This window comes from Thermobia domestica, chromosome 8 (assembly GCF_964235325.1).
Source record: "Thermobia domestica chromosome 8, izTheDome1.hap1.1, whole genome shotgun sequence".
NCBI lineage: Eukaryota > Metazoa > Arthropoda > Insecta > Zygentoma > Lepismatidae > Thermobia > Thermobia domestica.
In genome coordinates, this window is record NC_137461.1 from 264,248,297 (window position 1) to 264,263,646 (window position 15,350).

Genomic DNA, 15,350 nt, shown 5'->3' on the forward strand with positions numbered 1-15,350 from the left:
TTTAAAAAAAAATGACATCTCATAAAAATCCGAGCTTTACTCGTGTCTTTAGGAAAATAGCCATGAACAGAAAATCATTAAGGGCGATAGCCACGAGGGGGCAAACTTCGCGAAGAGCAAAAGCCATACTATGAACCATATTCCTAGTAATGTTTTGAGTTAAGATTGATTTATGATTTATTAGTTATGATTTAACAATCGTCTCATATTTCCCACAATCTTATGCGTATAGTTGCCATCGATTTTTTTTTTTTGGTAACTTTTTAAGATCCCGAAATTCCTTTATGTGAAAAAAGATTTAGTCTAATTCCGTAAACATTAATAAACTAGACCTCTATGATTTTTTTAAAAAAAAAATTCTGATCAAAAGATCCAATTGAACACGAAGACCAACATTTGACCTCCTCGCCGATCTAATGACTAGCGCGCGAGCCTTTACTCCATGAGGTCCAGTTTTCGATCACCGGTGGAACAACCTTGAAATTTGAACGAATTAAGGCGGTTCGGATTTCACTTTAAATTGTAGGTCGACGTCTTATATAGCCTCGGCGCTGGAAAAGAATGCTGAACTCTAACCAACCAACTAAACCAGATCAGAAATTGCTTGATTTTCTGTTACCGTTTAGTCAGGCTTTTTTTTTTTTTTTTTTTTTTCATCTTTTGAGTGCATCTCCTTATTCTTGTAGAAAATGGGTTTTGGACCAAAATTCCTTAAAAATAATTATTTGAGTTTTTATTAGCTGAGTTGAGTTTGAGTTTAACGTCCCGTTCAGCAACATGGCTATATGAAACGTGAACCTATTGATTAACGTGAAATCCGAACCACTGAGCTCCCGCCAGGACTCGAACCCGGGTCTCCCACGCTAAAGACGCCTACACTAACCGCTTAGCCACGAAGAAGCTCATTGAGTGTTTATGTTTTTATTTTTATGCGAGGTTATGAAGAACGGGATGTACTTTAATGTGTGCAACGACCTACGACGGAGGCTTAAATCGGATGCAGATGGTGGATGCATAACCATGACGGGAGATCAATTCTTACAGTATAGCAAGTTCCCCACCAAACTATCTCGCCTCTAAAGAGATGGTTTACAGAACCACGCCATTGGCTTCAGCAAAAATTAATTAATTATGAATTAATTAATTATGTATTGTAATTTGCATAATTTTAAAAATCGTATACTTTGACAAGTCTGGAGTTGATAAACTACCTATTACTGCTGATTTGTGGGCCCATTATGACCTTTAATAAAGAAAAGAAAATAATTATATATATATATATATATATATATATATATATATATATATATATATATATATATATATAGAGAGAGAGAGAGAGAGAGAGAGAGAGAGAGATGAATTTAGGGGGTGCATCGGTGCACGTGTACCCTCCCCCCTTCGTTGTAAATATATATACTATCTAAAATGAGAAGCTAGCAGTGAATATAGCAACACTTTCATAAGAATTCTGTACGATACAAATATTCTTCATATTCCAAGTGTCCATGATTAAAGAGTTCCTGATCTAAACCAGCAAGCTAGTTATATACTTAAAATATACCGAGACAAAATGGCCGTGGCTCAGTTGGCAAAGCGTTGGCTTTACATTTGGAAAGTCATGGGGTCGATTCCTGAGACACGACACTGAGCAAAATTCCAGGGCAATTCCTCATTCACTCTACAGATGCCTAAAGACATTTAAAAAAAAGTTCAAATTTAATTCAAATGTACTGGTAGTTATTAGTGCACCCCCTCTCAAAAAATTCTGGATCCGGTCTTTTATATATATATATATATATATTGCGAAGTTTACGTAAATATATTCTCGGTGAGAAAATTTGTGGAGCACGGTGACTCACTTGTTGAGCGCTTACCTCTGGTTTGTGGAGTCCATGGCTCGATCCCCGACCAGGTAAGTTTATGGTGGACAACATCGGGTCTGCGGGTTTTCTCAGAGACCTCCCACATTCTTATTCCACCAATTCTTAAATCTTCATTCACTAGCCCCAGTGGCGTATTTACGATTTTGTTTCGGGGGGGCTTTGCTAACTTTCGGGGGGGGGTGCTTTGCCTGAAAATGTGGAAATTCTGCAAGATATTTCATATACTTTACTATAGTAAGATTTCGGGGGGGCTTAAACCCGGAGTCCCCCCTTAAAATACGCCACTGACTAGCCCTAATCATTCGCCTCGCTTAACCTAACAGGCATAATTGTGAGACGATAAATTGAAAGATGATGATCATGATCCGTGAGAATATGCCAACGTCCTGTAACATCCACTCCCCAAACTAACCCAAGTGACACCATACTTTAAGTTCATATTTTTCTCTTTTGCAATTGTACGTTACAGTTTTAAAAGAATTACAACCGAAAACGTATTTACTGACGTAATTTGTGTATTTTGAGCAACCTAATTTTTAAAGGATCATTTTGAACTTCATTTTGGCTTCGTGTACTTTAAGCACTTAATATATATATATATATATATATATATATATATATATATATATATATATATATATATATATATATATATATATATATATATATATATCCATCTAGATCTCTGTCTATGGCAGGCTTTCTCATCTCCCTTTTATCACATCACCCTCTTACCACCGATCTTTGTAAGCAATTTCCAGTTTGTAATAAGCTTTACGATTATTGCTTACGGCTGTATAAAATATATGTGTAAGCCCCATAACAGTTTGACAATAAACAAGGGGAAAATATGTCTATATCAAAATAATCTTTAAAAATACATTTTCCGCTACTGGGTCCTATTGACATTTATCTGTTTCACCTTCCTTTGCAACCCCTGTATTTCTCTCGCGATTCTCCGACCAGGCCCGTAGCCAGCATAAAAATGTAGGGGGATAAGGTAAAAGTTAGAGGGGTATTATCCAACCATATAATAGTTCATAATCACATCACCATACTATAGTTCATTTACAAGCCTACCGTGAAAATTTTAGGGGGTAGTAAAAATTTAGAGGGGGGCGAGCCCCATGTTCCCGTGGATACGGCCCTGGTCCCGACAGCCAGGTTGAGAAATCCTGTTCTATGGTATTTGTAGTCATATTGCCAAAGCTAATTCTCGTATTCCCTGGTAATATTAATGTCAACTTAATGTCAACTTCACAAACAAATCCTATGTAGATACCGATTCTAGATATTATACAGTTGGCACCGAAACATTAAGATGTATCATCAAGAGTGCATCGATTAACTGTCAAATACTTGTTGAAGGTTCTCATTAATTAAAAGACTACTCGTAGAGAGTGCTGAGTCTGGATATATTTAGTTTGATTCATTACCATTGTCATAAATTTAAACGCAGAAGCACTGTATTCCTAATTACCGTATACTGTAATAAAACCAAGATAAGATATTTGCATAGTTGTTTAAAAATTCACGTGTTTTACGCACCTTGATTTTTAGTGGCTTATATGGACTTAAAACAACACACATATTATAATTATTTGAGCAAATACGATATTAAACCCATCAATATTTCTGAATCGTCGATATCTCTATCTGTTATGAATGCTAATAGTCTAACACAGTGATGAACAAACTATGTTCGCGGGCCAGATGCGGCCCTTGAAAGGTTCTAATCTGACGAATGAAAACAATTGCATTACCTCGGAAACGTTGTAGGCTTACCGATGAGCATATAACTTTATTTCTGAGAATCCTAGCTAGAACAGATTATGAGAAACTCTATAATCATTATTAGACCTGACTACTACAAACATTTTCTGAAATGTCTCATTGTTGTTTTTAATAAGTTATATTGGCCAGCCTAAAGATTTTTCTAGTCACTGGCCCTCTGCTAAAAAGAGTTCCCGCATCAACGATGTAAAAGGTTATCAAATAACCATTGTGTATCATACTATACTATGTAAAAACAATTGGGCATCGCATTAAAAGAAAGTTTCTTCTTGGCTATATAGTTAGCGTACCAGGATTCGATTCCCGGCCGTAGCTCATGTGGTTCGGATCCCAAGTACAGCTGTACGTTCCACGGTCTCATATATTCTCGCTGCTGAACGGGACGCTAAATTCAAAATTTATCCATCAATCTATTGCATTACAAGAATGAACTCTGTTTTTTTCTTTTAAATCACGATTCCTTATATCTATTATAGGCAACCAATATCCCTTTGCTACTGTGTGGGTTGCATAGAAATTTAGGATTGTTATAGATTTTAAACGGAATATGGATAGACATTGTTAACGTCGCCGTTACCTGTGAAGTGTGAACTCGGTCAAAATAATCGCTTTAGTTCTTTATTGTAAAAAAAAAAAAAAGAAAAAGAAGAAAAAAGAAAAAAAGAAAAAGAAAATTCCACCTTTGTTCAAGTTATTGCGTAGATTTGATTTAATTTGATTTTGAGTTGAATTGATTTTGAGTTTAACGTCCCGTTCAGCAGCGAGGCTATATGAGACGTGGACCTTCTGATTAACGTGGAATCCGAACCAGAGCTTCCACCGGGAATCGAACCCGGGCCTCCCAAGATTTGATTTTGAATTTAGTGTACCTTTCAGCAGCGAGGCTGTATGAGACGTGGATCTAACGTTAAATCCGAACCACATGAACTCCCGCCGGAAATAGAACCCAGGTCTTCCACGCCAAAGACACGTACGCTAACCGCTTAACCACGAGAGAGCTCTAGTTACCGTGTGAAGTAGCGAAAGTACAGAAGTACTAACATTAATTTTTATTAATATTATTATTAATAAGTCCCACTGTGAATCTTAATGACAGATTTTTTTTTTTTTTATTTCTAACAGTTTGTAAGAAACTTGCGATGTTTTAAACTATGTTCTGAGAAAAATGGGGCTTTAGAGTAGAACAGAAAAGTGTTAAAAAAAAAAAGGAAAAAAGGCGGGTATCAAAGGTGAGATATTTAAGTTTGCTTTGTGATGTAAGCACACATTCTGTCTGTCTCTCTCTCTCTCGCACATATACTGAACTCTCCTCTCCTCTCTTTGTTCATACTACGGCGCCCTTCATATTCCATACGTTCAAGCCACCTATCACACATCTCTTAGTGTCGCCTTTCCTACCAAGAAATTCCGCGTTTAAGTTAACGCGCCGAAACTTAATCCACACTGCAATTGGATCGACGATTTTGCTCAAATTTAATTTGCCAAGATTCTGTATCCTTACGCCTATCGAAAAAAAGAAGAAGAAACCAGGAGGAGGAGGAGATTTATAATCTTCAAATATAGGCAAAACCCATTCAAAAGAAGCCATTTTCCTCTCCATTCCGATTCCGATATTTCTTATTGGCTAATAACACTCACGTCATAATTCGATGATGTGTGTCGTCTGTGAGAAAGAGTTGTCTTGAGATGTTGGTCGTAACTTAGATGGTGTTTGCCGGCGATCAGTTTCACTTCACCTGCGGTAACAGAAACATCCTCTCACGAATCCAACGAAATACTTAGAAGTATCTTGTTAGACCTTCAACAACCTGGACCATTAAGGTAAGGCTTTGCTTCACTATATGATATATAAGCTTCCACCTCTGTTCACTTGCTTTTGTTTTTTTTTTTTACAAATTAAGTAGTTTTGCAGATCTTTTCTTTCCACGAATCATGACTTTCCGTTTTTGACGAATGCTAACCATTATTCACGTGAATATGACAATTGTTGTTTTTAAATAAAAACACACTAGAGTGGTTTTTATGCACCAAAAACCTAATCACCACATACACCACTAACAACATTCACAATTAATCACTACAATTAGTTTTTTTTTCTGGGCATGAAACCGAGCACAAAGTCATAACGCACTTAAAAACCTAAATTTTCACGCCACTTCCACCATTTCCACGGCGGCCATTTTGTGAGTGCTTTCAATACCTGCTGAACGGGGTAACCGGTGCAGTTTCTCTTAAACTAAAAAGTCAGTGAATGATCTCGAAGCAGATAGGATGCTGGTATTATAGTTAAATATTGTATACACACTGTGTCTGTACTCTTATCTTCTTTACGTAACTAGATTGTGTTGTCAGAGTGTCGGGGACAATCTCTTTATACAAATGGCCTTTCTCGCTGGAAGGCTTCCCCATATCTCTTTGATATAATTTTCTATCGTTATTGAGATAGGACCACACAGCTTTTTATTGCACGTAATATCTCGCAGATCAACAATACCACAAGAAAAGGTTTATTGTTGTTCTTCTCTCTCCAAGAGATCTTTTGTTGTTTCCAACAAACCAACAGAGAAACTAACAAAACAAAGATCCATCAGTTGGTAGGAGATATGATGTTATCTTCAAAACAATTTAGAATTCACATGTAATATGTCTCCCTACTTGTTGCGTATCTTCTCTTAACAGCATATGTGCGGCTTATCTTAACATATAACGTCGAGATTAGGGGGCAAGCATTTCTATTTGCGTATGTTAAACCAGCTAAGATTTACTGTAGAGAGATAGTACTATCACGACTTCTTCAATCATAAAAAATAATCAAGACAATACATATGTGTTTATAAACTGATTAAACATACATGCCAAAACATACAATATTTGCTAGAAAACTCTATCAAACTAAATTTCGGTCTAGGTTCTATTCTAAGAAGTTAACAGTTTGTTCCAAGATATTAGTTGCACTGTATTTTATATTTCTTCTATAATCTATACCTATAGTTTTATTGAAGAGAATTCACTTCTGTATTGCAAAGTGCATAGAATAATATTTATATTAATTTTTAGTAACAAATGTAAAAGAGAATCGATCAATATTAAAACGGACGTGATGTCACAGGGTGTGGTCCTCATTAACAAGATGGCCGCCACGCTGTAATTTTTCAAGGACAAAATATGGAAAATTTAAGTATGTTCCGTTTCACAAGTGCGTAATGCTAGTAAGATCAGTGTATTAATCTATAAAATTTATTTTTTTTTTTAATATTAAGAACAATTTATATAGTAGAAGTAGAAATACATGACAAAACGATGCAGTGCCAACACTACTTCTCAAAGAATATGAGACAACCAGTGATGAAATCATTTGGTGGAAAAGAAGAATTAAAAATACTTTGATATTCCTGAGAGTAAACTCTGCTTCAAATTTTGAACTCAGATTAGAAATTTTGATTAGAAAGATTCAGGAAAATAAGTCGAAATCAAGGACAAATCTGTGTCAACACAAGAAATTTGGTCTAAATAAAAGTGAACTTCCTTTCTCGTATTTAGTTTTAACACTTCACACAAAAACGACAGGGCTATTAACAGTTCAAGTGACACGTTATTATGAATAAAATCAGGGTATATACACTGAACTTTTTGTTATGTGACGCAAAGTACATACAAACTTCAATTTATGTACTATGTTTTTTTTTGTGTGTGTGTGTGCAGTTCGAAATTATAAACACACAGGTTGATCTTTATATACATTGCACAAAGTAATTCGGTATTTGAACATTTTTGGATATTTTTAGAGAGCATTGTTTAACATGTCCAAAAATGTTCTGAAGTGTCCAATTAATGAACAAAAATGTCCAAAATGTATCCTAACAGTAGTTAATGTTCTATTAGTGAACAAAAAATGTCTAGAATGCATCTTAACAATAGTTAATGCTCTGTCAATGAAGAAAAAAAATTCTAGAATGTATCCTATTATTGGTTAATATTCTCTTAGTGAACAAGTGTCTAGAATGCATCCTAATAGTGATTAATGTTCTATTAGTGAACAAAATGTCTAGAATGCATCCTAGCAATGATTAATAAGATTTCCCCTAAGAGTGTTCAAACTATACCTGAATTTCTTATGTGCTCAATTAGTATATAGACAGAAACTACATTTTAAATAGTGTTCGGACACTTTACACATTATAATTTACACATTGAGAAGTTATTTCTGCTCGTACATTCATTGAGCAGACCAGAAGTTCATGCACATTTTGAACTCTCTTACGGTAGTTCATATTAACCAATACAGTATTAGTATACATTCCAGGCATTTTTGTTCACTGATAGAACACTTCATAATATTTTTGGGCGTGTTAAATACTGTCCGAAAGTTGTTTCTACGAAATGTCTAAACACTGATTTATTTTTTGCAGCATAGTTGGTTGGTTTATTTTGTTTGTTTATCTTTGGGAAACAAATGTTTACACTAATTAACGTACTTCTGTTCACTGGTGGGGAACTCCAATATATCAACTGCAAGAATATTTGTTTTTACGCCCTCCTCCTACAAAAATTTGTTTTACGCCCTCCTTCAAATTGTTTTTTCAAGATCAACAACAGCCTTTTTGAAACAAAAGATCCAATATATTTCAGGCATTTTTTTTTTTGTACGCCTTATATCTGGAGAACTATATATAGTGTGGCCAAACCCAAACTATCACTTAACACTGTATGATGTGCTTATTCCGAAGAAAATACGAAACTTGATTTAAAGGCCATTCAAAAATTTTGTGGCCCCTGATCCAAAAACGAATTATTGGCAAAACTGGCAATCTTTTGATACATTTCCCCCTAAAATTCTTGTTCTGTCTTTTGGTGATTTGTTAGAGAAGAAAAAAAAAAACTGAAAATTTGAATTTGACAATTCATAGTTGTATAATAAGTCTTCCTATGGTGGATAAATTTTTCTATCGTTATTATGATCGCATTTAGATGTATGATATAAGACCTAGCCATTGTTACAGTCAATACTATTTTTAATGTTTTCATTCCTGAATTTGTTTTGGTGTGTACTTAGTGGTTAAATAATAATAGTGGATTTTTTTTTCTTATAAAGTTAGGCAAGTCCTCAGTTTTCGCGTGCTTTAGGTTGTGTTACAGTTCCTTTCACATTTGTCAAAATCCTAAGCTAATTGTGCCAAGAAGACTTTTACATATAACTCTCCTATCTACGGGAAAGCATTATTTATCAACATTAATTTTGGTGTAGTCAATCCAATTAGGTAAACAAGATTTGTTGCAGGATCTCTGTACATAGATTTGATCTAAATATAATAATTTGATTTGGATATGTTTTAAGATACTCACATAGAGATAGTTTTTAAAGAAAATCTATGAACGAGTGTGATCCATGTTGGTTCAGTAATATAGTGTAGAGTTTGCAATATTTTATTTCGATTTATCTGTTGTATTTTTTTTTGGAAAAAGGTTTTTCCTTACGAACCTGATAAACAGAATATTTTTTTCTTTTAAAAAATATTAATCAACTTCAAAAAGTGTTAAAAGCGAAAAATAATTTTAAAATATGGCTAAAAACAGAAAAAAGAATTAAAAAGCTTTAAAAATCAGCATTTTTCAATTTTGTGTTCTAATACCTTATTTAAAATTGTATACTGCAAAAAATAAAGAAAGTACTTTTAGACACAGTAGGACACTTTACACATTACCGACACTCTTTGGACACCTCCAGATAACATATATTCACCCCTTTTAGATATGTTGTCCAAGTATGTCCCAGATGTATGCACAAAACGTATGTCATCACATTGTTTTCAAACTGTTTGTCCAGAACTGTTTTAAATATGTCATACTAGATATTGTTTTTAGAGAATGAACGCTTTTGGACACGCAAATCACACTTTATAGGGTCTAAACACTACTTTATCAATTTCCCCTCAACATCTGCACTAAAAGCGTTTAAATGACGTTTTATTTTTTACAGTGTAGTTTCAATTGTAATATGTTTGGTTTGGCACAAACTTCAAAATTTACTACTTTTTACTATTATTTTTATTATGTTCTGCTCTCTAGAGCTTTTTAAAGTCGGTTAACATTTAAAAAGAGCTTTATTTTCTGAATTTTAGCGTTGTTTCAATGTTAATTATATTTATTTTTAAGTTTGTTTAATTTTCCAACTGTTTCGTTACCCTAGTAGCTTAGATAGTTGTCCAAACTAAAAGTGGAATTCTAACTTATTGTAAAATGGGCCAGCATTCGAGACATACGTGAACAAATACGTGCAGGTACGCAGGGATTCACTTCGGGGGAGGGTCCAAATTCAACATGAGAATATATTAAAACTTGTAAAAATCACCCCTAAAATTACATCAAACTTACAGAAAAGTCGGATTTCGAGGGGAGTCTGTACCCTCAAGAACCCCCGTATGTCTGTATATATCAGGCGAAAGTGAAAAAAAAAAAAACTTCCTTCACACTGGAATGTTTTAATATAGAGAGATGACATATTTGAACATCCATGAATTATTAAACTACATACGATATGAATGGCATGGATTTTATTTTGGGTCACTTCAAATCCATATTTAGAGCCAAGGTATTAGCATTTCCTGTGTACATTTGTCACAATGTAGGCTTGTTAATGAAGGTGGGTGGTCAAGATTTTTTTTAACACAACTGTTCATATGAAAATATTTTGGTAAAAAAAAAAAAAAAAGTGGAAAGGATCTGAGTAAATCAGTACATGAACTATTTTGTTGACAAACTTTTATTACGTGGCATTTATCAAGTGTTTTGTGAATGTGATAATGAATCGAATCGTATTCAAATGAAATAGAAATATTAATACGAGAGGTAAGAAACAAGTTAGGTAATCTAAAGACGACAAAGAAGTTACGTCTGGACTTTCTAAACACCTACAAAATTCAAAATAATTCAGGATATCTCCATATTCCCCTGTGCCACGTCGCAAATTAAAAGAAATGTGTTTGAGGTTTACTATGTTAGAACTAAGAACCCGGATCTCAATACGGAAAAAAATATATGTGAAGAAAAAGGTGGGAGAACATTATTAACAATTTTGTAATCAAAAATTATGGAATTCACATATAGGTTTTGTAAGAAATCTTATTATATTTAGAACTACAAAATCTTACACAATATTTGTATATCAGAGATTAAAAAAAAAAAATCAGCAAACTAAATACCGAATTGTTCTGGTAACATTGACTTCCTAAAGATATACTACATTTAATATGCATAGAATCCTCCGCTGCTGAAGGCTGGATAACAAGACACATGGTTTAATGAATTTTTCGACAAGTTCGTGAAGCTGGATAGCGTTAACCTGAAATAAAAAGTTTTAATTTATATTTGACTCAACAAAAATGACTCAACTTATATTTGACTCAATTTTAGGGTAATATATATAGAAAAAGATAGGGGTCTACATCACATTGCTATAGATTTTCTTATTACGGTTTGAAGAACTAAAAATAAATCAAACTTAAGTGAATGAATGTCATCGAACGTATGGGCGCCCGAAGGAAGGGGCAGCAGGAGGGCCTGCCCCCCCCTGGATCACGAAAATGTATTAATATAGCAAACCACGTATATTAAATACCTGACGTAATATAGCAAACATGGAGATACCCCCCAGAAAATTTTCTTCGGGCGCCCCTGCACCGAAGTACTATATATATATATAAATAAATTGTTAGAATTTAACTTAAAATATACCAATGAAGGGCATTCGAAATTCACGCCAAAAATATTGATAAGAAGCTTTAGAGTAAAAATTGCTCATAACTGCTGAGCACATAAGGTTAGAATCATATTAAATAAGTATTATGTGTTCTATGCGATCAATCAGTCGTTAGTATGAGTTTTCTTAGAACACTACATCAAACCAATTTTTGCGTAGCACATGCTATGTACAAAACCAGTTCGTCATGGTTAGTTTGAAAAGTTTATTCAGTATTCTGATGTTTAAATACGTAAATATTAAGTTGTCATTGTTAATTTAACTTTAACAGCCCTTACGTGACTTACAAGTATAGCTCTTTCTATTTTCTTTTTATTCTGAAAGCTGATTGTTTTAATTACTTTTTGTACCCTGTGTTCGAAGTGGAAAAAAAGCAGAGGCGGTATATTTTACAATTTTGACTCGACATACCGACTATCTAAATGTTGAAATACACTGAGGGTATGTTGCCTAAAGAAATTGTATTTCTATTTACATAATGACTGAAAATCACTGGAGAGCTTCTCTTTAGTTACGGTAGGGGGGCATGAAGAGACTTTGATCCCTCGCCAACAACTTTCTGAAAAAAAATATCCCCTTATGTTGTATTATAGAGAATTATACACGTAATTGCTCAACAACCGAGTTTCCTATGGAAAAATGGATTTATTAAAGATATTTAGCATACTCTCCCGTGACGGTATGTCTTGGTCACAAAAACCAGAGGCGGTATGTCTTGATCACTGAAAAACGAGAAGCGGTATGTCTTGATCACTGAAAAACCAGAGCTGGTATGACATACCACCGCATACCATCTCACTTCGACCACTGCTTTGTACTAATTAGAAAGCGGGGGGGGGGGAGGTTAATAGTGGCAATATTTTGCTTAAAAAATAAATATTTAAAAAAAAAATACCTATAAAACATTTGTGAAGATAACAATGAATTATTGTCCATTTTCCTGTCACTCCATCGTTATTGAAGTGTTATGTATAATGTAGTGTTAAACTGGAAAACTAAAGTATTTCCTGATTTATGATAACTTAAAAATGAGTAACACGAAGAAGCAGAAGTAGTATAAATAATTATGAATCATTCTGTGAATAGGGGCAAACATTTAAAATAGAAGGTTATATATGTGAAGATAAACAAAGTATATGGATTTCTCTTGATATAAATAATAATATGAGTTTATTATAAAATCGAGTTTAAGCCCTTTTACATGATTTTGTGAATTCTACAACCACAATAAAACTCTTACATCCAATACTACATATATACATCAATACTTTTGCTATTATTGGTTTGGTTAATTTACTGTTATGCACAGCGCTCGCCACAATACCAAACAGGACACAGTAGCATCAACTGAAGCCAATAATGTCTGTCACTAATTTTTCTATATAAAAATATTTTGTTTACTAGAGCAAAGAGGAAGGGAAATATGACTCATACAACATTTACAACTATCAGCAATGCAGAATTCGATGAGAGAGAAATGCTTCATGCGTTCTTTTCTTTGCGTCAAACGAAATTCTTGCTCATTTTTTTTAAAAATGCCCGTAATTCCAAGAATACTTTTGTTTCATACGACTGCATGCATCTATGTATCTATGTTGTAACTGATGCTTAAACAACAGAAATTCCAAACGACAACGTCTACCAAGTCAAAATTTCTAGGATCGATCTTTTCTAACTTAGGCTTATGTGTAATATATTAATATTGCTAATTCCAAATTCATTCTCTTTCACATAAGATGTGACTACCAGGATGCAATCTATTATTATTATTATTATTATTATTATTATTATTATTATTATTATTATTATTATTATTATTATTATTATTATTATTATTATTATTATTATTATTTAAATCAGGGCGCAAAATTTCAAAGTCAGACGCACTCGCCAATCCAAAAATGATGGTCGCCAGCGTCTCTCACGTACAAATTATGAGTCCCCCCCCCCAAGGCCTTCGGTTTGATAAAGAAAGAGATTACATAAGGGCATAAAAAAAATTTCAAAACCAGACAATTAGATTGAGGGTAATCAATTTTGAGTTGGGCAATTATATACATGTTAAAAAATATTTTACCTTAAGACTTCACATTTGGGTAACGCTCTCTCTCTGCACAGAAGCACCAGTTGTCGATTGCAGTTTTCGAATCAAAGTGAAGTGTAGGAAATTGTCAGCAAAACATGCAGTGTGACAGTCTTTAGTTAATTCCTGTAGGCAGTGTTAACTCTGTTGAAACTGCTGAAGCCTCTCTCACATGAAGCAGTACTCACAGGTAAAACTGTACAAAATGTAACAATTGGAAGCAAATTTAGGAATCTCGTAATGAAGTTTTTGATTGAAGGTGGAAAAGGAGGGACGAATTACAACGTTGTGAAAACTTCATTTTCTATGCCCGTTGTGAAGACTTCACATTCCGTGTTTTCCATCACTCAACGACAATTATTTTCGTGCGAAACAGAAACTGCGCATCCCTGTGAATTTAGGCAGAAACTATTCCTACTGAACACTGGTCGCCAGCTCTAAATTTCTAGTCGCCAATTGCGACCTGGCGACCGGAACTTTTGCGCCCTGATTTAAATTTTTAATCAGTATATCTGACAAAAGTGAGTTTTCTCATGTATTGTACGGACAAATCTTCATTTGAAAATTTAAAAGTCAAAGACTGAAATGTAGTAGGCAACAAGGCCATGATTCTGCACCTGAAATTTTCTGTTAGTGTCTGAAAAGGAGTCGAGTGAAGTTTATAACTCATAGTGGCTTCCATGTTTATTAGTCTTTTCTATGTAAGCGTTGCTTAACGATTTGTAAATGAAAAATGATATTCTTCATTTAAAAAAAAAATAAATAAATAAATAAAACTTGTTCCGATTCGAGGAAGCGATTTTAAACGTACTTTCATTAAACGATAAAATTGTGTTTAATCGATCGGTTTTGAAGAATTTCTACTACTTCCGGTAGATAGATTGATTACCTTTAGGAACGAAGTTCGTTCCTAAGTTTTGATCCTCAAAATCCTGTCCAAAATTGATGCTGATCCATCAAGTAATTTTGTCTCCTGGGGGACAGACACACGCACAGGCAGAGTAAATATATAAAAGAGTTTTAGTTGCTGATTCAAATTCCTTAATACAGTAGGACGTCGATGATCCGAACTAATTGGGATCACAGGTAGTTCGGATTTTCGAAAATGACCAAGAAAATGCCATTTAGGCATAAATATACTGTACGGTATGCTCTTTTATCGATACAGTGGTTATATAGTACAAACAGTAATTACAATGCCGTACGTATGGCTACTTCCATTTAAGGTTTCTGAAGAACCTGCTTGTACACTGTTCCTGTAACTCACACTTAAAACTTAACTTGTATAGGCCTAAGGGAAAATAAAAATAAAAATATGTGTGACAAATAATTACATATGAATGAGTTTTTGTAAAAACACTAACTTTACACAAGTTTGTTTATCGCTAGCGCTCAGACAAAATGTAAAAAGCTTCTAGTGACCGTGTTTGGATTTTTGACGTTCGGATTATCGACGTTCTACTGTAATTAGTTTCTTTAATTTTTCTAATAGTTAAACATACTAATCTCGTTATTATGTAGGGGATTCCCTAAATCCAGCTACGCAACCACCAAGAAAATGTGAACATATGAACAAGCGAAATTTAACATAAGCTTATAATTGTGTTACAATTATATTTTAATGTATACGTAACATTAAAATTTTTAAAAAAATAACATGACACGTTTAAATTTTGTTATGTAAACTAATGTAAAATGGCTTCTTGGGTTTTACTTAAACTGTTTTCTTGAATAAATAAGCATTTCCGGTATCTTTGCTTAAAGTTAACCGGTTATATGGTTAGTTGGTTTTGAAGTTTAGTGCCTCTTTCAGGAACTATAATATGTGAGA

At 33.9% G+C, this 15,350-nt stretch overlaps 1 protein-coding gene across 2 annotated transcripts in view; it reads left to right on the forward strand.

Annotated features, from left to right (window-relative positions):
- Window positions 1-4,969: 4,969 nt before the first annotated feature.
- Window positions 4,970-15,350, forward strand: part of LOC145693603 (uncharacterized) — a 99,091-nt gene continuing 88,710 nt past the window's right edge. For both annotated transcript variants that reach the window (XM_081769737.1, XM_081769738.1), the window contains exon 1: window positions 4,970-5,501. The gene's annotated coding sequence lies outside the window, so the exon portion shown is untranslated. The remainder of the gene's footprint in view (window positions 5,502-15,350) is intronic.